This window comes from Jaculus jaculus, chromosome 15, assembly GCF_020740685.1.
Source record: "Jaculus jaculus isolate mJacJac1 chromosome 15, mJacJac1.mat.Y.cur, whole genome shotgun sequence".
Classification (NCBI taxonomy): domain Eukaryota; kingdom Metazoa; phylum Chordata; class Mammalia; order Rodentia; family Dipodidae; genus Jaculus; species Jaculus jaculus.
Window position 1 is genome coordinate 47,477,474 of NC_059116.1, and position 23,585 is coordinate 47,501,058.

At 47.5% G+C, this 23,585-nt stretch overlaps 1 long non-coding RNA gene across 3 annotated transcripts; it reads right to left on the minus strand.

Annotated features, from left to right (window-relative positions):
• Nucleotides 1–287: 287 nt before the first annotated feature.
• Nucleotides 288–23,378, minus strand: LOC123455026. Of its 3 annotated transcripts, none has more exons than XR_006633646.1 (4): nt 21,997–22,659; nt 20,580–20,642; nt 6,003–6,098; nt 288–5,414 (listed from the first exon to the last, which is right to left on the minus strand). It is a non-coding gene; the product is annotated as an uncharacterized LOC123455026 (long non-coding RNA). The 3 variants fall into 3 exon arrangements; XR_006633644.1 differs by lacking the exon at nt 21,997–22,659 and adding an exon at nt 21,170–21,981; XR_006633645.1 differs by lacking the exons at nt 20,580–20,642; nt 21,997–22,659 and adding an exon at nt 22,999–23,378.
• Between the last annotated feature and the right edge of the window lie 207 nt (nt 23,379–23,585).

A 23,585-nucleotide genomic window follows, 5' to 3' on the forward strand; every position in this document is an offset into this window, starting at 1 on the left:
CTATATCTGCCTTACCAATGTGCACTTTTGTGTGTAAATTACTGCTGGGTCCTCAAATATGAGCCATTTTTGTTTTTTAACTCATAAAGTGAGACCAGAATTATAACAAATATATTAACATGGACATATATGTCATCCTACAATTCATGGCCACAAGTTCTTACCTACACCCTCTCCTCCAGTGGGAAGGGGTTTTTTTTGTTTCTTGTTTTTTTTTTTTTTTTTTTGCCTTATTACCAACCATATCAGTTAGTTAGCTCTGTTTGTGATATGAAACACTATTCACCTAGTACTAGCCATGGCTATGTGTTGGAAACCTGATCAGGTGGCTTGACAGGGAGTACTTTTGCTGGGCTCCCTCTGGTCGCACACATATAACTTATGGGCTCTCAGGTGGGTGAGAGGCCATTAAGTCTAGTCTAGCCTCATTCACATGGCTAGCAGTTGGTGGCCTGCAGCTGGGGTAACAGATGATTGGGCCACACTAACATGTGCCCAGGTCACACATAATGACTTTGTGGTAGGTGAGGGTTCCCAGGTTATCAGGTTTCTGAGTCCCATTTGGTAATATGTCACTGAGTAAGGAAAAGCCTATGGTCCATACAGGTTTAGGGTTAGGAGGGCATTAGTACCCAGGTATAAATATAAGGAAAGCAATCATTTCAGCCTTTTTATTTTTAAATAATTAACTATGACACACTGACAAGCCTCAATCTTATTTGATGACCCAGCAAAGAATTTTCCCTAGGCACACAACATCCCCACTCTCACATGTACACATGTACTTGAAGGGGCATTGCATATTGTCACACCAGAGCACATGAGTACACATACCACACACATACACACCCGAACATGAACACATGCCCACAGGGAAATAGTTACATGGAGATGGACATAAAATCAGTCATGTGTACAGGCACCAAGTCAATTTACAAAGTAAGGTTTTTGCCGGATGCACTGTGTTTCATTTTAACTCCCAGATTCTCATTGAGAACATATGCCTTGGCGAATTCTAGAGAAGGAACCTGCTGCTGCCAGCCATCCTTTGATATGAAGGGTTAAGCGATTCAGGATGACCCAGCCTGCCAGCTGCAGGCCCATCTCTGTGGTCTGATTTCTCAAGATGATACAGCTCACTTCCCAGTAGTGATTACAAGATTTAAATCTAAGTCAGAAGAGAGAAAAATGCAATTCTTAGTACGATGCTAGTTAGAGACCAGCTAGAGCCAGCATAACCAATACACAGATGGAGCACGGCAGAATTGCTTAACCGACTGACTAGATGGAAAGCAGGCGATGCATTCCCATGGCGCTTCTGAGCGTGGGCCTTAGGAGGTCTCCTGGTCTCATTCTTCGGGTATCTAAAATAGACGAATGTGCTGAAAAGATAGGGCTCTTTAAATAAAGATTTCTTCATTTTCTCTGGAAGCATAAGACTTTGTTCTATGCTTTCATATCTCCATGCATACATTATCAACAATTTATAATTAATAAGTGTTTACATTCATAAATGTTTCAGTAACAATATTATTGAAAAACATATGTTAAAAATGATAATGTATATTTATTATATTTATTTCCATTTCTCCCAAGATACTGATGGCTTTTGTAGGGAAAATTTTCAAAACAATTTTTTTCCCAATGGGGCAAAATTTCTGAGGAATTTGCATCTGAACAGCCAAACAGTGTTTCAAATACAGACCATTCCTTTTTTGTGTGCTTATGTGTTTGTGTGTGTGTGTGTGTGTGTACATGTGTGCATCTTGTGGGCACACATGTGCAGGTGTGCATGTGTATATGTATGTGGAGGCCAGGGTTGACATGAATTAATTGCTCTCACTTGAACCCAGAGATTGCCCCAGGGCACTCTTTCTACCTACTGGGCACTGAGAGTACAGGTGGCTTCCCTGCCTGCCTGGCATGTGTATGGGTGCTGGAGATCCAAACTCAGGTCGTTGGGCTTGCCCAGCACATACTTTACGCACTGAGCCATCTCCCCAGCCCTTCATATATGGACTGTCCTACTATCATCTCTTCCCATGAGCTCTAATCCAGGACTGGCTTGTATAACACCTAGTACTATCAACTTTACCACCTAACCACTTTTGAAAGTCAATGGTTTTCCCTGTTTAGTGTTGAATGTCTCCCTGACACTATCAAAGCATATAGCCTGGCCCTCTGCCCTACCCAAGTTCACTGGCTGCTATAGCACAGATATACTTGGAAATATACTGGAGAAATGGTGAGAGCTCAAAACTTGTGGAGGAGGGCTGGACAGATGGCTTAGCAGTTAAGATGCTTGCCTGCAAAGCTTGTTTGTACACTTGTTTGAATCTCCAGGTCCCACTTATAGTCAGTCGCAAAAGTGACGCGAGCGTGCAATGTTGCACATGCGCTGGGGGGGTACAGGCAACGGGAGTTTGTTCACAGTGGCTGAAAAGCCCTGGCATGCTTGCTCTCTCTCTCTCTCTCTTTCTGTCTCTCTCTCTCCCTCCCTCTTTCTCACTCTCTCTGTCACTCTCTCAGAAATAAAATAAGTTTTTTAAAAAACTAGTGGGAGATTACCCTTTTAGTATCCAAACACTGGCTATGACTGGCAAGTTGGTAGTTTGAAGGCTATGCCACATGGCTAGGTTTTCAGTGTAAGAACCCACTGAGATGTATGGCGCAGCTGACTGCCTCAGGTCTGCAGACTTAAAGGTGTGTTGGACCAGGCCGGCAGTCACAGTGAGAGGGCAATGAGTGCATGTGGCCTCTGCTCATCCCTGGCCCAGTCTTCTAAGCCTTCTGAAGTCTCTCCCTTTTTAAATGTTGCTAGCTAATTTAAATTATGTCTGTCTGCAGGCCAGGACACTCAATTAATTACTCAATCAATCAATCAAACCAGAAAAAAGTAGCCAAGTTTCTAAAGTATATACTCTGATTTTAAGCATTCCATTTAGAACTGGAATATAGCTCAACTGATAAAATGCTTGTCTTCCAAGTACAATAACATGAGTTTGATCCCCAGTACCCACAGAAATATACCCAGGCATGGTGGTATGCTTGTAATACCCGTGCTAGAGAGGTGATACAAGAGGAGCCCTGGAGCTTGATGGGCAGACAGTCTATCTAATTAGTGAGCTCCAGACCAAGGAAAGACCCTGTCTCAAAAAATAGAGGGGCACCATTAAAGAAGAATAACACTTGAGATTGTTCTCTGGCCTACACATGCATGTTCACACATTCACACACATCCATTAAATAATAATAATAAAGAATCCAGTTAAGCAAGAAAGAACAGAATCAAGGCTCAACTTCCATTTTACCAAAACATTACTGACTCACTTCTAAAAGTGGGTCCTTGGGCAAGTTCCCTGCCTGCCTGTCCAGCCCTAAGCTCTGAGACAAATACAACATGGTACTTCCAAGTTCCTAAGGGACTTCATTCTAAGTACTGCCTCATCTGTGATTGATTTTTACAGTGACAGGGATAGGCTAAGGAGCCTTGCAGCCTTTGGTTGAGGAGTCCAGTGAGTCCATTCCCACCTTCTACCACCCTTGCCTCTGAATAGGCCACTGCTCCATTGTATCTGGCCCTCAGCATCCTCTGCCTTATTGTTCTAGATCTTCTAGGTAGAAGTATTCTAGGTAGAGGTATTCTCGGAGGACATGCTACCTTCAGAGTCTTTACACATGTAAGTCTAGTGACTTTGTCCCAAATAGAAACATGGGCACTTACATGACCTATCAGAACTGCACTGTGCCAGTTTAATAGTAATAGTCAAGATTTGATGGGGAATAAGGTTTGGAAGCAGAAGAAGGGCAAGCCCCGGGGAAACAAGCGGATGTTTTGATCATGTCTGTGAAGTGAGTGGCTACACACAGTATGAGCTGGTGGGGGCTAGGGCAGGTGGGATTGCTGCATGAAGAAACCATCGCAATCACTGATGCCTGAAGAAGCACTGGTATCAGTGAGCAGAAGAGTCGTAAGGACATTGGCTGTCTATCTGGGTGTTTCGATGTCCCCTACACACAGCAGGTAAGATCTAATTTAATACATACAATAGAGGCTGGGAATATGATTCAGTCAGTTGAGTGTCACGAAGCCCTGGGTTCAATTCCAGCACCACAGACAGGGGCATAGTGGTACACATGAGTTAATCCCAGCACTTAAGTGGAAGCAGGAGGATCAGAAGTTCAAAGACATCCTCAGTTACATAGAGAGTTCAAGGCCAGCCTGGGATACATGACACCCTGTTTCAAATATATAGATAGATTAAATTAATTAACCCATACCACAAAACTGGCTCAGACCAGACAAATAACTGGCTGATATCATGCAGCCTGTAGGAGGAAGGATCAGGTTTAAATCCAGGTCATGTATTCCAAAGCCTTCATCTCAAGTCTGAAGCTACAGATTCAGTGAGTGGGAAGACACGTTTACATGTATTCCCACTACATGTCTCACATTCTTTTGGACATTCAAAGAAGGCATTAAATAACAACTTATAAATAAATAAGGATCTTAGTAAATTCATCTGCACACTCATGCCTAAAGTCAATCTTGCCTCTGAGTGAGTCTCCTTCGGGGTAAGTGCAGTTGACAGACTTCTAAGGGAGGCCAACAGAATGGAACAGAGGGTAAGAGAAGGGGCAAGGAGAAGCAGAGACTCCCAGTGCAAACCAATATGAAGGAAGCTCCAGAGTTGCATATTCTGTCTTCACAAAGCCCATTCTTGAAGTTCATGATTCTGCAATCTGCCATTCAGTTGTCCAAAACTGCCTCACAAGGTTTGCTCTGCCCTCAGCCCCGACCATCTGTGCACAGCATCAGAGTGTGTCATGTCTCCGCTCCAGCACTCTCAGGGATTGCCATTTCCTTCTGACTGAAGCTAAAATCCCCACCTCAGTTCAAGGACTTTCACACTCAAACAACAACAAGCCAACTAGATTTGTCTTCAGATCCTGGCTCAGATGCCCAAGTCTCAAGGAGAAAGCCCAGAACATGAGTTATCAGATCCCAAATGACTTGGTCTTCCCCATCATTCCCTCCCCCTGCTACATGTCCCACTCTTCCCTCTCTCCAGGATTCTACCATGTTCTCTTGGCTTCCGGTCAGTATTTGTGGACACTTCTAGGATTTTTGGTCCAGCACTGGCTTGTGAGATCTGTCATCTCCTTCAACATTTAGTCCAGATACTGACTTCTTGCAGGGGGCTTTGCCGGTCTTCTAAGGAGAAGCAACTGCATGTAAGGATAAATGCATCCAGTGTTGTCACGTGGGCTTGAGCCAAAGCGAGATGCCTGCCTCGCCTAGCACAGTCAGCTCCTGGGAACAGGGAAACAGCTCATCACTGATCATGGTGAACTTCAATCAAGGCAGTACTGGACTCTTGGAAAGTCCCGCAGATTTGAAGTATCATTCCCTACTGTCATGTAAACCACGACAAAGAAAGAACACCATGGAAACAATCATCAAAAATATCAAGGAACAAATTCTCTGAAGCATCTAATTGTTGCATAGACAAAATAAAACTTGCCCAGTCTCTTAGATAATTTTGATTTATCTAACATTTTTCTACTGCATACCTATGCAACTAAATAAGCTGTGTAAATCCATAACACTTTGTCAGACAAGGGCTATGCAAGCCATGATTTAAAAACAGTTGGAAATATACCACTCATTGTTTTTTAGACTTTGATCCTAGCCTCTAATGTTAAAAAGAAAAGTAGTGTCAGGCTCAAGACTTAGCTATTCAGTGAGCTGGTTGGAAACCATTCATTAAACACCACTGAATAGATCTGACATCTTAGAGTTCAACCACAAAGTAAATGGACATAGTCTCTTCCTCCAAGTACTTCTACTCTAAAATACAAGACTTCCTCAGATGAAAGAACCCAAGGAAACCAATCTTAGCAATGTAAAGGATTAATATGAATGCTGAGAAGCTGAAGAAAAATATACACCACCCAAACAAGATAAGGATCATCAAGAAAATATATTTGAACAACCTTACCTTCTTCATAGGACGTAATTTTAAGGCTCAGAAAGGTTGTGTAAATCATCTTAAGGTGCCAGGTCAGCTAAGAGTTCTTGGGAAATAGAGGAGAGCCTGTGTGGGAAAAAAAAAAAAATCCTTTAGGGTTTTCCTTTATTTATCTGTTCCTCAATTCAACTTGCGAGGTACCACTTGTATCCCTTTGTGAGTGACCAGGATGCCTTGGGGAACAAAAGGGACATGGTCCTTATGAGTGCATGTGGGTTTTAGCATGAACCACACTGCAAGGCCTTCTTTCCACCCGAACTTTATATTTGCATATGGAGGCTTATAGTCAATTGAGTTGAATCTCTAGGCACAGAATGGAGGAAGGGGAAGGGAGAACAGAGGCAGGGGGACAGTAGGAATCAACCTTACTGAAAACGCACACTCACTACCATTTCAGCATTTGTAGGTTTCAAAGTTGAAGGCACGTAGACAAGTGTGTGATTGCCGCAGGGGAGAAGAGGTGGCTGCAGGAAGCTGGGCCTCAGGGTCAGCCTGCCTTCACCATCCCCAAGCTCAGACTTGGCATATCTGCCACCAACAGCAGAGCCAAGAAGTGAAAAAACAATGAAATGGGCTGCCATCGATGAGGAAGCATAGCGCAATGCCAGCTCTAGATTTGGAAAGTATTCATAAGGCTTTCTTGGCTGGAATATTTAAGCCAAAAATAGAAATATTCTCATCAATGATTTATAAGATTTCTTTAGAGAGATGGGGCAGAACCCAGTATAACAAAGAGCAAAAACAGCCCACCCCTTCTTGTCACTGTGTTCCAAGCATGGGTCAGGGAAGACAGAGCCATGTGAGGGTGCTCGTCCTTCCTAACCCAGAAATTAGAGCTGGGAAAAGCTACCAATTTAGCCAGTCCTGATCTCAGAAATCTTGTCACTTTTTGGACATTTCCAACCATAACTTATTCTTCTTGGGGGTTGACACCTCCCGAGAAGTTATCTGAAAGTTTTATCTGTACTGTAGAGACTAGCACTAATATTGATAAGGTAGCTAGGGACATTATTCCCAAGAGAAAATGAACATCTTCTGGATTCAACCTTTGGAGGACAGTTGGAAGAGATGCAAGGCCATGGAATTAAATAAGAACAGATTCAGAAAGAGGAAGAACACCTCCCCACAATAAGGTAAGGTCACTTATCAGTTATGGGCTGAGCTTATTATAAGCCCATTCTTGGGTTCTTTTCGTGTTCAGTTATGAAATTGATTCCACCTCCTGGACTCCATGGACAATATGGAACAGGAGTGGAAAAGGCACCTCGGTCTATAGTATTACCAGCCTCCAGTCACTGATACCCCACTCTCTGCTCCATCCTACCTATACCTAGCCCATCTCCCTAAACCTAAAACATTGATCAACTCACTGCCATACTGGGGAAAACCTTCAGGACAAGCCATTTATCAAACAGTGAGGATTTGCTGGGCACACAAGTGCCGGACTCCATAAGCATAGACTTGAACAACAAGGAGGCACAGTCCTGCCTTCAAGGGGCCTAAAATCTTCTCAGGTAGAGAAGGGACTATATCAACAAGTAATTACTGACTGCAGTTATGCAAATGGATACAATACAGAGTCCCTCAAGAATGCACAGTGGTCTATGTATCTCTTCTGCCTATGAAGCCAGGCAAGTGATATCTCCTGCAAAGCACTGATGTTTAGTGGAGAAGTAAGAAGTGAGCAGCAGTTGTACAGCAAGAAAGCCAGAAGGAAATGGTAAGTATCTGTAAACCCACTTGAGCTGAGAGGATGAGGATGAGAGTGATAAAAATTTTACTTACCTAGGACAATAACAAGGAGAGGATGAGGTGATGAGGGAGGAGTGGACAGGAAGGCAGATATGTGATAGGGTAAATTATAAGACTCATGAAATACCAAGCCAATGAGAGGGGTATTGGTCTTGGAGGTAACTGAAAGTGTTTGAAGTGGGATCTGGCAAGGCCAGAATCACATTTTAGAAAGTCCTCTCTGTGCCTAGAATGAATGTAGGTCAGTCAGAGAATCCCTGGGCCAAGGGCACAGACCAATTAGCAGACTTGCAACTCATTGAGGCTGAACAAGGGCTGGAGGGAAGGAGGGGAGGTGGAGTGGATCCCACTGCCACTTCTAGGCTGAGGGAGAGGGTGTGGTGAGGAGCCACTGTCCTGTCTTAGATGATGGGCAATTTCAATGGAAGAGATACTTTCTCTCATGAGATAAGTTAGAGGCTCTTCGCATGGAGAGTTATAGAAGTTGTAAGGCGGGCAGGAGCTCAGTAAGAAAGAGGGAACTAGACATCCTCAGTTGAGGCCATTAGTGTGAGAACTGTCACTGGGAAAGCGAGTAAAGTTTGAAAAGAAGAAGAGTTAAAGGGCAGGACCAGAGGATCCCCAGCATTTAAGAACTGCACAAAGAAAAGATTTAGGTCAAGGGACAGTGGGAAATATCAGATGGAGTAAGAGAACAATTGTGTTGAGAGGGAAGGATGCCTCTTCAACAAGGAAGTGGTTAATATTGTGCAAATGAGGACTAAGGTGGCTACCAGAGTTGTGGTTAAGAAGCCATGAGTGACTTCAGTAAAAAAAAACCCTTGGTGAAGCGGGAGGGGCAGAGCCCGATCTAAGAGTATTACAAACACAAGGGAAATAAGAACAGAAAGCTAGCTGAGGTAACTGCCTATCTCAGAGCTGTGGCAAGACAAAGGAATGAGACATGGAACCTCTCTCTGAAAATATGAGGATTCCTGACCTGTGAAAGAATGAGCTTCTTATCACTGGAGGAGCTAGGAAGACAGGAAAAGCTTCAGGGACTTTAGACAACGGGTTCCTCTGATGAATGTGGGAATGAAAGAACACAGGATACCACAGGTCCATTCCAGATCTGAGATTCCATGCCTCCATGGAAAATGAGATTAGTCAAAACAGTCATTTCTGCTGTCTGTTTGGAACTGAGAGCCAAATTTCAGCACCAGCATAGCAGGATTAGAGAAGGAAGAGCACTCTGCCATGCTTTTCAGATATGAAACAAGCAGCACCTACTTCTTTCCTGGAAGGGCACACAGGATCCAAATGGCTTGGGTTGGAGAAAAGAACTCAGAAGGAACGAATGCAAGGTGGAGAGACCAGAGACGGGGTCAGGTTGCATAAGAGTCTTTCTCCTTTCTCCATACTATTCCTGGAGAACTAAGGGGTTGCTCCCTTGGGCTCCAGATTTAGTTTCAGAGCAAAGACAGGCATATGCTGGGCCTTCACCCCAAGGTCAACACAGCTGATGAGGCAGACAGACAGACAGACTGATGTGTAAAGGAAAACAGGAGAGACACATACACAGAGAAAAAACAGACACACTGAACACTAAGGAAAGAGACACCAACTAAGAGAAAGACAAAGAGAGAGAGAGAAAGCCCAGTGGGTTCTGTATCTGATCCTGAGTAAATCACTTCACCTCTCTGGATGCGAATTGCCAAAAGTGTTAAATGAGAAACACAGATTAGAAGATGCCTAAGGTTCTTTCAGCTTGAAAATCCTGTTTCTCAAATTCCGTATCTGTATATAGAGCACCCCCAGAGGCCAAAAGCATTAGCAGCACAAAGAAAATACAATAAGCACAATGAAGATGTGCTGTGTATACACACACACACACACACACACACACACACACACACACACATCCCTAACCAATACATACATGCACATGAACACACGCAGGAGGGTGGGTGCTATGTTGAAGGGCATGCCTTGGTGTGCCCAAAGTGATGAGCACATCCTCACTTAAAACCTGCTTGCTACATCCATACTCACCTCTCCTCTAGGGACTGGGGAAGCTAGTCACAACTCATCAGAACACTCAACAAATAAATCCTGTTAGATTGTCCAGCTTTCTTCTTGGTTAAGGATTTACTCTCCAAATGATAAAACTGGTTTTAAAAACCACTTCAAATAGAAATTTTTGCACTGCTATCATAAACCTTTGCAGCAGATTGCCAGTCCTGACATACCACACACAGGGCATTTAGTGGCACTGGTTTTCAATGTCATGTGCCCATCTGAAGCTGCACCCATCCAGCAGGAATAAAGCGCAGTATGGGACCACCCTCCAGTGTCCTACACACAGCAGGGAAGACAGAAATACATAACTGCAGAAGCTGCTCTGGCATAGGGAGAAGATAGGGAAGGTCAGATGTGGATGTGATGCCAGCCACTTGGATTCCCCCCCCCCAACCTCAGAAGGAAGAGTGAAGAGTGATGCACAAAGCAGGAAAGGAAATGGGGGCAGATTTCACAGGAAGCTGAAAACCATGGACTGGGCTGTCCTCCTATGTGAGTGGCTGTGGGCTACCTGGGGCTCATCAGGGTGCAAAAAGAGAATGGGTTTGGGCAGGAAGTCGGGTTGGTTGCCTTCTTGGGTAGTACCCACAGGAGATCTGAGAGCCTGAGTTTTCCCCAAGACCCCTGAGTAAGGGGAAGAATAACTCCTTGCAGAGGTTTTAGGTGTGTGTTAACAGACAGGGGCTGAGACCCAGAGGACACATGTGAATTTGGTGGCCAGCTGAGGTCTGGGGGCTATGGGAGCTGAGGATGGAGATCATGGAGAATGTGGCTGTTGCCCTCCATTAAAGCCCACCAAGAAAAGCTCTAGGAAAACCCAAGGTTCCTTCCTACGTAAGAGAAGGAAGCCTTCTCACCACAAGCAACCTAGGCTAGAGAGAGAGGAAGACTTCAAAACTGGAGGAATTACCCATACAAGACTGGGTGACTAGAGAAGAGCCTGAGTCACTATACTGAACACTCATCTCACTGCTGTGACAAAATACCTGACAAGAAGAAACTTAAGTGTGGCAGGTTTGATTATGCTCACAGTTTGAGGGTTCCATTACTCAGGATAGGAAGGCACATGACAAGCGGCTGCAGGCTGTATTAGCAGGAGGATGAGGCTGCTGGTTCACACCCAGGAAGCAGACAGAACAGGAAGTGGGGCTTTGCTCCCCAGCAATCTACTTCCCCCAGGCCCTACATCACAAAGCTTCCATAACCTTCCACAATAATGTCTCCAGCTGGAGCCCAAGTGTCCCTCACAAGAGCACATGAGGAACATTTTACATCTAAACCATAATGGTCACTTAATCAGCAGGTGTGAAATCCTGGTCTCCCCAGTTGTAGGTAGGACTGTGCATGGTCTCCTAGTGTAGGTAGGATTTGGTACAGTCTGGCCCCGACCCCATGTGTAGGTAGCACTGTATACAGGGGCAAGGTGACAACGTGGCAGCTTGAGGAGACGGAGGTCACTGTGTACATGGTGTCTAACCATTCTGGTACCTGTCCTCACCAGAGCATCCTCTTCTTGCCTCTTCCTAAGAAGTTCCAGCTCAGGACTAAAGGCCACATCCCCAAGCCACAGGGTGTTCATAGCCTCAGAGTAAAGCAGGGCTGAGGGCTAGAAGGCGGGCACTGTCTCAGCTCTTGGAGAAAGTGGGCCTGCCTCAAGTCAGGGAAAGGCTCCCACAACCTCCTCTCATGGCACAGAGGAAGAAAGCCCTAACATCCTCTCAGCACTTTAAGGAAACCTTGAACTTAACTCTAAAAACCTCAGGCTGCTCCCAAACTATTCCTCAACAATGTTTCTTACTGAGAAGTGTTTGTGAGACAGAACTGAAAAAGGTGTAGGCACCAGTGAGCAGATCCATGGCAAAGGGGCGAACAAACCAAAAGAGAATATCCTCCCTCCCAGAATCTGGGAGGGGATGGACCCACCAAAGGTGGGCATACTTTGGTCCTCCTAGACTGGGGACTAGCAGTGAAATGGGAGGCCAAAGGACAGTCCCCACATTGGACACCCACAGAGCCAGGTTGTTGTTACAGCCCCTGGCTCTCTCTGGCCTGGCAGTCAAGAGACTGGCTTTACTTTTCACAAAGCCCCACAATCCCCATACCCCACAGCTGTCATCATCTCTGTGTTCTGGACACATGTGTGTGTGTGTGCACATGCTAGCACACACAAGTGCAGACACACAAACATACATCAAGATATCCATCACTCCAGACAGGGAGCCTCGGTTAGTATCAGAACATCCTCTTGGTCCAGGTCATTTAATTATTAGACTCAGAGTGCTGACACCCTCATATTCTGCATTTCTTCAATGGTGGCACAGGACCCTACCACAAAGAGAACCAGTTTGTGCCCCAGACATTGTTGAGTGGCTGACTGCACAGAGGGGTGACATCAGTGAGGGCAGGGCTCCAGGGCAGATGCTTGGAGAATACCAGGCAAGTTAGGCGGAGGGTTAACCAGCAGGTATAGCATCTTGCCCATACCGATCTGTATGCAGGTAGCTTATGTATCAAATGGCAGGACTTGTGCTCACCCATGCAGGACCAAGGCACTTGGTGAGGGCTCAAAGGCTGGGAGGAATCAGAGAGGGGTAATTTCACTGCAGTGCTTGGAATAACTTGACAAGGGAGGAGGCATGTAGCAAAGCCATCAAGCTGGAGAACTTATTATGAAGGGAGAGGGTTACACAGTGTGATGGTTTGATTCAGGTGTCCCCCACAAACTTAGGTGATGTGAATGCTAGCTCCCCAGCTGATGGATATTTGGGAATTAATGCCTCCTGGAGGGAGTGTATTGTTGGGGGCGGGCTTAAGGGCTTTATAGCCAGTTTCCCCTTGCCAGTGTTTGGCACACTCTCCTGTTGCTATTGTCCACCTTATGTTGGCCAGGGGGTGATGTCCACCCTCTGCTCATGTCAACGTTTTCCCCTGACATCATGAAGCTTCTCCTCGAGCCTGTAAGCCAAAATAAACCTCTTTTTCCCAGAAGCTACTCTTGGTTGGATGATTTCTACCAGCAATGCAAACCGGACTGCAACACACAGCAAAGGAATAAATAAGCCAGAGAGTTGGCCAACCTTTTGAATAGCTACTGTCACTTCCTGGAGGTATAACTCTGAATTAGTTTAACCTTTCCAAGACAAAAACACCTGAAAAAAGTCATTTTGAAGGGTTTAGTTTAGTGCCAGGTCACAGTCTGTCAATCACGGCAGGGAAGACATGGTGACAGGAGCTTGTGGACGCTGTTCACATTCAGTCCACAGTGAGAAGGCAGAGAGCGATGCAGGCTGTGCTTTGCCAGCTCACTCCTTTTTATCCAGTGCAGGACCCCAGCCCATGGCACAGTGCCTCCCACAGTTACAGTGAGGTGGGAGGGCTTCTGCCTTAACTTCAAGAATCACAGGCATGCCCAGAGGCTAACCTAATCTAGGTAATCCCCTCATAGGTGACTATAGATCCCACGAAGTTGACCATCAGCATAAGCCATCACAAAACCTAAAAAAGACAACTAACTCTAATTTGCAGCAAGCTGGTGGGTAAAATGCCACTGCCTTCCTTCAGAGGGTGGAGGGAGGAAGAACCTAGCCTATAAAGGCTGTGATGTGTAAACAAAGGCATGAAGATTGAAATGGGAGCTCTATGCATACAGGAGCAGGGGCCAGAAGACATGAAAGGCTGCAACCAGCCCAGAAGCACTGGCTTCCCACCCCAGCTGGCTGGAGGGGATCACCTCCATGGCCCCATCTCAGAGCTGCTACGGCCATGGCAGGTGGTGGTGCCCTGCCAGACTCGTCAGTCTAACTCTGTCAGGGGCTTTCTTCCCGTTGGCTGTGACTCTGACAGGGAAATCAGCAGACCAGTGGTGCAAGCTGGCCAGCGCAATAGACAAGACCCTGGGGACAGTTTAAGTGGACAATAATTGCAGGTTATTATATACCGAGCTGCAGCCAAAAGCCAGGCGGCTATTAAGTGTGATTGGGAGAAATAATGGGGAGGAAGAGTAAGGATGTGTGGGCTGAGCTATGTTCTGTGTTCTAAGAGCTGATCTGAGGCGAAAAGCCAGGAAGGGGCAGGGGGAAAGTAGGTGACCAATGAAGTTGGTTTATTGCACAAGACCTGGGAAGCAAGCCTTCTTCCTCACCTGCTCCTTGCCCCTTTCCGCAAGGGCCAAGGCAAGGACACCCCAATTAGAGCCTGAGGTCCAGGGAGAGGAAGCAATGACCCAATGGTCCACAGCAAGTCCTTTCTGCACCCAGGCAGCATTGGCTTTGCTGTTTGATGGTGAGACACACCAGCAACTCTTGCCAAGAGGAGCTGGCTCAGCAGCTGTGAACAACAGCAGGGACCCTCTCCGAATTGGAAACTGGAGCAGCCATGGAGACCAAGAGGAACAAGACACTACTACCTGGGAGCCAGCTCAGCAGAAAGGGCCAGGATGAGAGCCTGGAGGCAGAGGAGGGCAAGGCTATAGTTGGTTAACTCTCAGAGCCATGTCTTTTCCTTAGATTTCCTTCATGGGATAAAATAAATCTATCCCTATTTTATTTTTATAGATGAAGGTTTGCGTGCTCATTACTTTTCATGTCACTGTGACAAAATACCTAAAAGAATCAACTTAAGAAAGAAACAGGTTAATTTGATTCATGGTATCAGAAGGTTTTCAGTCCATCATGGTGGCAAGGGTATGCTGTGAAGAGTGTGAGATGCACACTACGGACCAAGCAGAGAACATGGCTGGAACCAGGGCACATATACCCTTCAAGTTCTGGTCCCCAACTTCTAGCACCTACACCAGACCTCCTAAAGACCACACCCTTCAAAATACCCCCAAACATTGGGCAGTGTTCAAACTGCAGCATGCTGGAAACATTTCAAATTCAAGCCATGACAGTTGAGAACTCACAACCAGCTTTAGGACTTATGCACAGTGGATGGTGATGCTGTGACCCTGTCTGGTCACAAGAACTTAGAAGAGGTAACTCTTCTTTTGCTCTCTGCTGCCAGACTGGGGAGACTTAAGGCTCTATCCCCATGACTTGGGATTTCCCATGCCATCTTTACAAAAGATAGGTCTCTTTCTGAGACGAGGATGCTATAGGACTGAGTGAACCCTAAGGGATGGTGTTGCTCTTATAGGCTGGGTGGGTGGCATTCCTCTAGCCTCTGGCCCCATACTCTCAACTCCTCCAAATACACAGTTCATTATGGAAACCTCATTCCAAAAGCACAAAGGCAAGGAGCTCCTCCAAGGAGAATTCCAAAGACAAAGCCATACTCCTCATTATTTCATACTGGCAGCTTTTAAGGAGGCAACTCTACCCTAATGTGGTCATCAATGAAGACCAATGTGGAAATACAATACATACCATAATGTGTGCAGGACCAGACTTCTGACAAACACAGACTTCCAGGAGCATCACATAAAAGGCCCAAGGCCATTCTCTCACTGTGCTTTCCCCTCCCTCCTGGATGGTCTCACCCCAGTCAGCCTCTCCAGCCCCAGTCCCTATCCAGCCTGGCCCAGTGACTCTGCTCTGGGTCACAGAAGAGCAGCCACCTGGCTCAAGGAGGGATCAGTTACACTGTGACTCAGCGAGAGGGCACAGGGCCAGAGAGTGAGTCACATAGCTCACCCACCCTCTAAGGGAAGGGAAGGAGGGAAGCCAGCCTGGGCAGGAGACTCCCTGCATCTGAATCTGCATGTGTAGAAGTTCCTTGACAATGGGATACTAGATGCATACTTGAGGATGAGCATTTCTCTGGCCTGAATGCAGACCCAGAGCTGCTATGGTATGAAAGCCTCAGAGATGGAGCTTACCTTGGTCCCTCGCTTCTACATCCCTCATACTCTCAACCAGAGATGCCCTACGCTTGCTCCGGAGTGGAAGGGGATGTGATGGCCTCCCGGAGTAAATCCCCATCACCTGACTACAAAGAAGCCCTCCAGCCCTTTCTTACAAAACATCCACCTGCCTTCACAAAGGTGCTCAGTATAATTTTTTGCACTAGCTCACGTCTGGCATGAAGACACTGGGTTTAGTTACAGTTACAGCTAATATTTGTTAGGTCCCTACTATGCAGCAGGCACTACAAAATAATTTTCCTCCTAATGTTTACTTTAGTCATAGGCAGTAACAGTACCTCCATATCACATGGGGAAACTGAGGCTCTAATAGCATGACGTATAAAGCTGCCTACTTTCATTGTTCAAAATCTTCATAAGCACAACACATACACATGTGTCTTCAGCACTGAAATGCAAGCTTTATGTTCAGGGTTTTAAGCAGTAAATTTTCAGCTATATTTATAGAGCATATTTCTTAAATATGTGAATCAAATTTATATTAATGTGTCTGTTGAATACGAAAGCAGAATTTCTATATGCAACTCTGTATAGACACTTTGGAGGATGTGCAAGTGGCTAAAAGAACATGAGGAAATTACCGTGGGGGGCATGATGTTATGGAAGCCATGACATTGTTCTAGTGGCAGTAGATACTTATCCTTTGCCAGTAGAAATGACCTAGAGGAGATGGAGTGACCCTACCCATTCGGCACATATGTGTTGGAGGAAGGGGGTAATTTGTCTTTTCATCCATCCTTCCTAAACATCTGGTACCTTCTCTGTATGCTTTTGTACCATCCAGTACATTCTTCCATGCTATCCTCAGCTAATCAGTATGTGGTCATACAGTTCCCACCCCAGTCCTCCCTAAGACGCAACCCAGATCAGCCCCTATCTGACCACATATGCCCCTTCCCCATCCTCAGCTCCTGCCTCCTCTCCTCAGACCACAAGACCACAGTCTGCTTGGGCAAGCTCTAATAACATGGGCCCCAGGATGCTCAAACAGGAAAGTACCACCAAGGTGGGTGGGTATAAGGCCCCCACATGAAAATATACAGAAGATTCACCTTTAAGAGACCACACTCAGGCACTTCATACCTTCATGCCACCTGAGCAGCCTACACCAGGTGAAGCCCCTGCTCTGTATGGCAGGAGCCTGGGTCTATGAGGAAAGTCAGGATGAGAGAGCCTAGGCAAGAGCTATTGATCCAAGGACCTTATCAGAGAAACTCTGGCCTTACTAAAGTGCCCTGTGTCCTCAGCATTGTATACAAGAAATACGACCTACCATGCCGGTTTCCAAGTAAGCCCTATGTCTAAAAACCTCAGGGCTCATGTACAATAAATTAACATAATTAAAAAGTAATTAGTAAAACATCACAATTAAAAGGACTTGCTGTGGCAACACCTCTCAGGTAAGAAGAAGGGGCCAGACTGCCAGCAGCCCATACACAGGGCAGGTCCCACAAAGCCGGAGGTAGGGGTACAGCCTTACATTACTGAAGACATCTGTCCCCAAGGAGCACTGGAAGAGGCAGTGGTACAGCATATAAGTAGACCCACACATCCATCACAAGTCAGGACTCCTGGTCCCCTGGGATGAGAGGGGCTGCCCTCCTCCCATCAGGATGTAGGAGGGGTTCATGCAGACTCAGCCCCTAGTGGCCTGTTAGTGATGCTCCTCCAATAATATCGGCTGCCCAGACATTGATCTGAGCACTTTACCTGCACTTACTCATTTAATCTTCACAACAACTCTCTGAGCCAGGTTCTGTTTCCCTGCCGATTTTACAAATGAGGAAACTGAGCCACAATGAGATTAAATAACCTGCCCCAAGGTCACACTGCTAATAAGCTGAGCGGGCAGGTTGTGAAGCTAGCAGGTGGCTCAGAGCAGGGTCTGCTGGCTTTACCCAAATGCCACTGGAGCCACCTGCTTCTGTTGGACAGAGCACTGTCTTTTTACAAACCTGTCAATTCTCTGGGGAAAGATAAGGAGTCAGTTCCTAAACCCTCAGTGCAAGTGGGCTTACCAAATCTATCTGCATCCTTCCATCATCACTCCTTTACACCCTCAGTCCCTACTTTCTCTCCTTAATCATAACTTTTACATGAAACCATGAGTCACCTTCCCAGATGTGTCAGTCTCATATCCTTGGATGTGAAGTGGGAGGAAAATGGAATCTGGAAAAAAAACAAAACAAAACAGCCCCATCTCCATTTTTACAGGAAGAAAAACTAAGGTCCAGAAAAGCAATAACTAGGGTTCCTTTAGCCACATCTGGCTCTGCCAACCACACAATGCAGGATATTCCTAGCTGGAACTCATGCTTTCCATTTGTAGCCTGTCCCCCACAAAAGCCAGGCCAAGCCATGGGCTGGCACAGAAAAACAGGAGCTCACTAAGGGCACAGGGATTCACAAAGGCATTGCTAGCTCAGTAACCAGGGCTGGGACTCCCCTGCCAGACCTGGAAGCAGGTCACTGGGATTCCAGTAGCAAGAAAAACCATTCAGAATGCCCTCTCTGCCAGTCCTAGAATTGGCTAGTGCCCCTGGGTACAGCTTTGACTTCCTGGGTAGCCTTCAGGGTTTTCCATACATAGCCTCTTTCCTCCTGTTCTCATCTTCTCCCCCAACAGGTTTGCTTTCCTGGTCAGATTTGCTGTGGGCTCAGGAGAGGACAAGGCGATCCTTTAGTGGTAGCAAGAGGCTGTGAAAGAATTGCATTTCTCTTTTTCCTTTTTAGTGTGTGTGTGTGTTCACATGCATGAGTGCTATGGCAAGCATGTGGAAGTCAGAGGACAACCTCAGTATCGGCTCTGGCCTTCCACCTTGTTTGAGGCAGGCTTCTTGTTGTTCTCCATGGTGGATGCCATGCTAGGTGGCCTCTCCTGTCTCCATCTCCAATCTCACCATAGACCCGCTGTGTAGACACATGCTGTCGCTTCAAGCTCTGTGTACATTCTGAGGATCTGAACTTATCACACTTTCACAGTAGTGCTTTTACCTACTAACCCTTCTCCCATTTCTCTCTTCTTTTCCCAACCCTGTTACCTTTATATCGTGAGGCCTTCCCAAGTGATTCAAGAACAGAGGAAGCTTGGGCTTATGGGAAAGGGTAGAGGCAGCTAAGGCTGCCCTTGAAGTCCTTCCCCGACTCCCCACTCTATCCACATCCTGATGGGAGGAGGGCAGCCCCTCTCATCCCAGGGGACCAGGAGTCCTGACTTGTGATGGATGTGTGGGTCTACTTATATGCTGTACCACTGCCTCTTTCTTCCCCCTCCCATTGTGTGAGAATCCACTGCCCAGCCCACTGATCACTGCAACCACTATCTCGCCCTGTAAGGCCACCTCCTCCTCTCTTTACAGGCTGAGTCACCCATGCTACAAGACCAGCTCACAGCTCTCTCCCCCAGAAAGCCTTCCCTGGGTGCCACTGTCTCCATGAGCTCCAGCTTTGTTGGGGGCTTCTCTCCTGTGCCACTGAGATGCATCACACCTTGGGCAGTCACTCAGCTCTGTGACTCAGTCTCTGCACAAACACTATGTGTGGCAGGGAGACTCCTGACCTCCAGCCTTCCCTCCCTGCCCTCTGCAGGCTGAGAATGGTCAATCACTCCATGGAGACATTGTATCAGAGGTCTGGCCTCTGGGCTTACCCAATGTCCAGACCAGCTCCGTTTTCAGTTGGTCCACTATGAAAATCTTAAGGACTAGTCTAAGTGCAGGCCACTGGCCTGCTCTCTGCAGTGGGGCACCCCTGTATCCTGCTGTGGAAGAACCTCTCTTTTCTCCAGGCCACTATCCATCTTGCAGTTCATCTCTCCCCACCTTCAACTGAGATGACTTTCTATTTTCTCTCATTTCCTCCTCTGGAAATCCTCGGCCCGGAAGACATTTAACCATCTGTTGCCGGTTGCTGCTGTGGGGATTTTCACTTGGCGTGACTTTGGTCTAACTAGACAGTGAGTTCTTCACAAGCCTGTCTTTTCTCCATTATTTCCAAGGAGAGAGCAAAGGGCTGCATGATTGCAAGGATGACCATGACTGAGTGGTAATGCCGTTTTGCTAAGCAGTGCAGACTTAGGAGGCTGAACGGCTGTGTGTGTTCTGGACTGCTGGTTCTTGTGCTCGACCCTGGACTCTTTCCCAGACAGTGAAAACCTGGAGCCGCAGCTTCCTACCCTGAGGGCTTGAGGGAATGAGTACAGTCATGTTAGCCATGGGCTTTCATAAACTCCACCCTGAGCACCTACTGTGCGCCTCACTGTGAACGGGAATGGCAGTGAAGGAGAGAGAAACAGATCACAAGGCTCCTGCTCTCCATCCTAGTAGACAGAGAAAGCGCAGAGAAGGCGTCAGTAGATCTCAGGGTGTACGACTGGGACTAGAGCTGCAGAAAGTGATTTGGAGAGCACCAGAAAGAGGAGGGTGATGGGTGGCTAGCAGGAAGTGAAGCACAGAAAAGGTTTCAAGGAGTGAATCCTTGAGGAGAGAGAGAAGAAGCAAGAGGAAATGAGGGACTAGGAGGCAAAGGTAAGGCCTAACCTGCCTCCATAACACGTCCCTCCTCACACACACAGTGCCTAACCTGCCCCCCAAAAGACCCTCCTCGCACACACGGGGAATAACCTGCGCCTCCCACAAAACCCTCCTCACACACACACAGGACCTAACCCTCCCCCCCAGTCCCTCCTCACACACACAGGGCCTAAACTGCCCCCCCACAAGACCCTCCTCATACACACAGGGCCTAACCTGGCCCCCCCACAAGACACTCCTCACACACACAGGGCTTCCTGACACTCCCAGAGATGAATCAGCAACAAAATGTGAGCTCCAGACCCAGAGAGAAAATGAGAAGCAATTGGTCCTAGCTCTCACCTCCATTTGCCAGTCTCCTCCATCTCTCTCAGCAGATGAAATAATTGTGACCATGAAGTGGCACTTGGAGAAAAAGTTTTAAATCTGCTTAAATGTCACAGTGAATAATACTTTGCCCCTATCTTTCCCTAATTACATTTCTCTTTGATGATCTAAGGTTAAAAAAAATTTAACTCAAGTCTTCCTAGAATATCAAGGGCAAGGGTGCTAACAGAGCCAATCTAACCATGTCCCATACTATTTTCCCAGGAGTCCTGCTTCTTTATTCATTTGCTTGAGACACCTGTCTGTGTTATTCTATCCCCAACACTGCTGTGGCTGAGGTGGGAACTGAAGTGCTGCAGCTCTGCACCTTTAAGAGATTCATGCCCTGGCAAGAGCTGCTCTGCCACTGTTTACACAGGTAAAGGTCTGGTTTCTTGGCTGCTTCTGCCCCAGCAAGCTAGGAGGGTGGGGGGACCTGGGGTAACTCTCTGTGCGCCTGCCAGAGAGCTGACATATGGGGCTAACTATCCTCCCCACCAAAAAGGTAACCCAAATCCCAAACAAGCAATCATCAGGTGGCCTACAGAGGAGGAGGAAAAGTTCACCTAGGGAAGAAGATCTGCACAGCCTTGAGTTCACACGTGAAGAGACCCAACCTAAAACATAGGAATCTCCAAATACCCAATGGCATTTTTCATTAACAGACCCACTCCTTCACTCACTTTGATTTATGTATTGGCTATTAATAACAGCATGAATGATTAAACATTTGTAAATAATTTACTTGAAGTTGGGTGGTGGCAGGAAGAAGAGAGTGACCCTTAGCCCCCCTCCCCAAACAACCAACCCCTTCCATTTCCAGCTACCCTCAGCTGGCTCCTTCACTTCCCATCCTCATAGCATCATGGCTTTACTTGGATGGGGTGGAAGCAGGGAGAGAGAGAGGATCCTCAACTAGGAATTATTTTCCTTAACTCTTCTGCTTTGTCAGAATGCATATTCCACTCGATGGTGAGATGCTGAGAGCCAAGACCAGCATTGCAAGATAATATTGGAGGATGATCTGGGATAGTGATTGGCTTCTGCTGATGTGTATTGGGCTGGATGTAGGGGGTCTCAACCTAGGAGGTACAAACACACAACAGTGTGGTACAAACAGCGTCTGCACATATCCACACCGCATCCATAGAGCCCACAGGGCTAACAAGACACATGGCCACAACTCCAGCCACGCACAAGCCCTCCTGTGCTAACCAGGCACATGTTCCCCTTATCCGTGCAAGTCTGAGACATACCAAGCACACAGCCTCCGCAGACAACCTCTATATGTGAGTTTCTGTTCGATTTCATCAACTTGGGCAATTCTGAGACTAGCATTGGGCACTGGATAATGTTAGCCTGCGCAGCCGAGTTCAGAATCAACTATACTTACTACACATGACTCCACCAAGCAAAGGCACGAGAATCTAAAATGAAGGAATGGAGTTCCACGGTTCTCAGAATTGTACTCGCTCTTCAGCTTGAGCCCCCACCCTCGGGGAGAGGCATCTGGAGCAGACCAGATCTGAGGCTGCGAACCTCAAGGGCTACACACCTCTGAGGCCTCAGGCCTCCTCTGGCGCTGAGAGTACAGCGTAATGGTTGCACTAAACGGGCTTGGCCTGGGTTTTCAGGCTGCTGGGATTTCGTTTCTTTAAATAAAAAAATTAAAATACAACGTCTAGTAACGTAATTAATTCAAAGGTAAAAATAGAGAAGCACAGAAAAACCGGAAAGTGCCCAGCGAGGGACTTGACTCCTCGCAGAGGGGTTAGGCCAGGCAGTTCCACCTGCTGTCCCAGCTCCTAGCCCTCGGCTGCTCGGGGGAGCGACCGGGGTATTATTTTAATTGGCTCGACTTCGAAAGCCCAGAAGTGGGGGGGGGGGGGAGAAAAGCTGTTCCGGAAAAACAACCGTGGGAGAGCTGAGGCGCAGGTAAACACCACGAAAATGAACATCAGCTGCCCTGGACAAGTTCACCACCAGGATTCGCCCCCAGAGGCGGGACGGCTCCATCTCCTGCCACTCCCTCTCGCGCGCAGTCCAGGTTGCAGCCGGGCGGGAGTCCCGTGCGCAGCGGGCCGTGCGGCCGGACCCTGGGCTGGAGCGACTCCCCGCCTCGCACCTCTGGACCGGGCGGTGCAGAAAACGACAACCGCCGCCGCCGGGGCAGCGCGCGCCGCGTGAGTCTAGGTCCCGCTGCTGCCGCCTTGGCGATTTCAGGGCCTTTATTTCTTTGACAGCACATTAAGAAAATAATTTTCCAATTTGCACCAGTAAAGCAAACGAGGGCCAAAAAGCAGCCGCCGTTCCCTCGCTCTGGCTCTCCGGCCACCGCGCCCAGCGCCTTCCTCGTCCGCGACTAGCGAGCGGGCTGGGGCCCGGGCTCTCCTACCTTCCTCCCGCCAGCTGCCGGCTCCACCGGACCGGGCAAGTCGTCCCGGACCGAAACATCCCCTCCCGCCTTCTCGGGCGGGCTGGGGAGGAGGACCTGGCCGAATCTCTACTCCCCGCACCCCAGGCGCGGCCCGACTGCTCGCCACTCTCTCCCAGCCCCATCCTCCCAGGGGGTTCGGGTGGCGGTAGACGCCGAGCGGGAAGAAGAAATTTGGGGACTGCTCTGGCAGGTTGGGGATACGAGAGGGAGAAAAACAAGAGAGAGAGAGAGAGCGCGCGCGCGCAAGAAAGAGAGAGCTCTTGTCTATAGATTTAACCACACAATATATATTTATGTAGCTTTTTTTTCCTCTCGACACTGATCAATGAGCACTCAGATCGCTGGGTGGACTCCCTCCAAGCCTGCTGGCTTTTTCTAGTCTAAATAAATAAATAAATGGAGCCAGATGGGAGAAAAAAAGCGCCCATTCCACCTCCGCCGCCGCCTGCGCCGCCGCCCCGCCCGCCTGTCGCCCTAACAGAGCGCAGCTAGGTGGGTAACGCGCCTCCCCACCTACTCACACGAAAATGAAAAACAATGCTTTG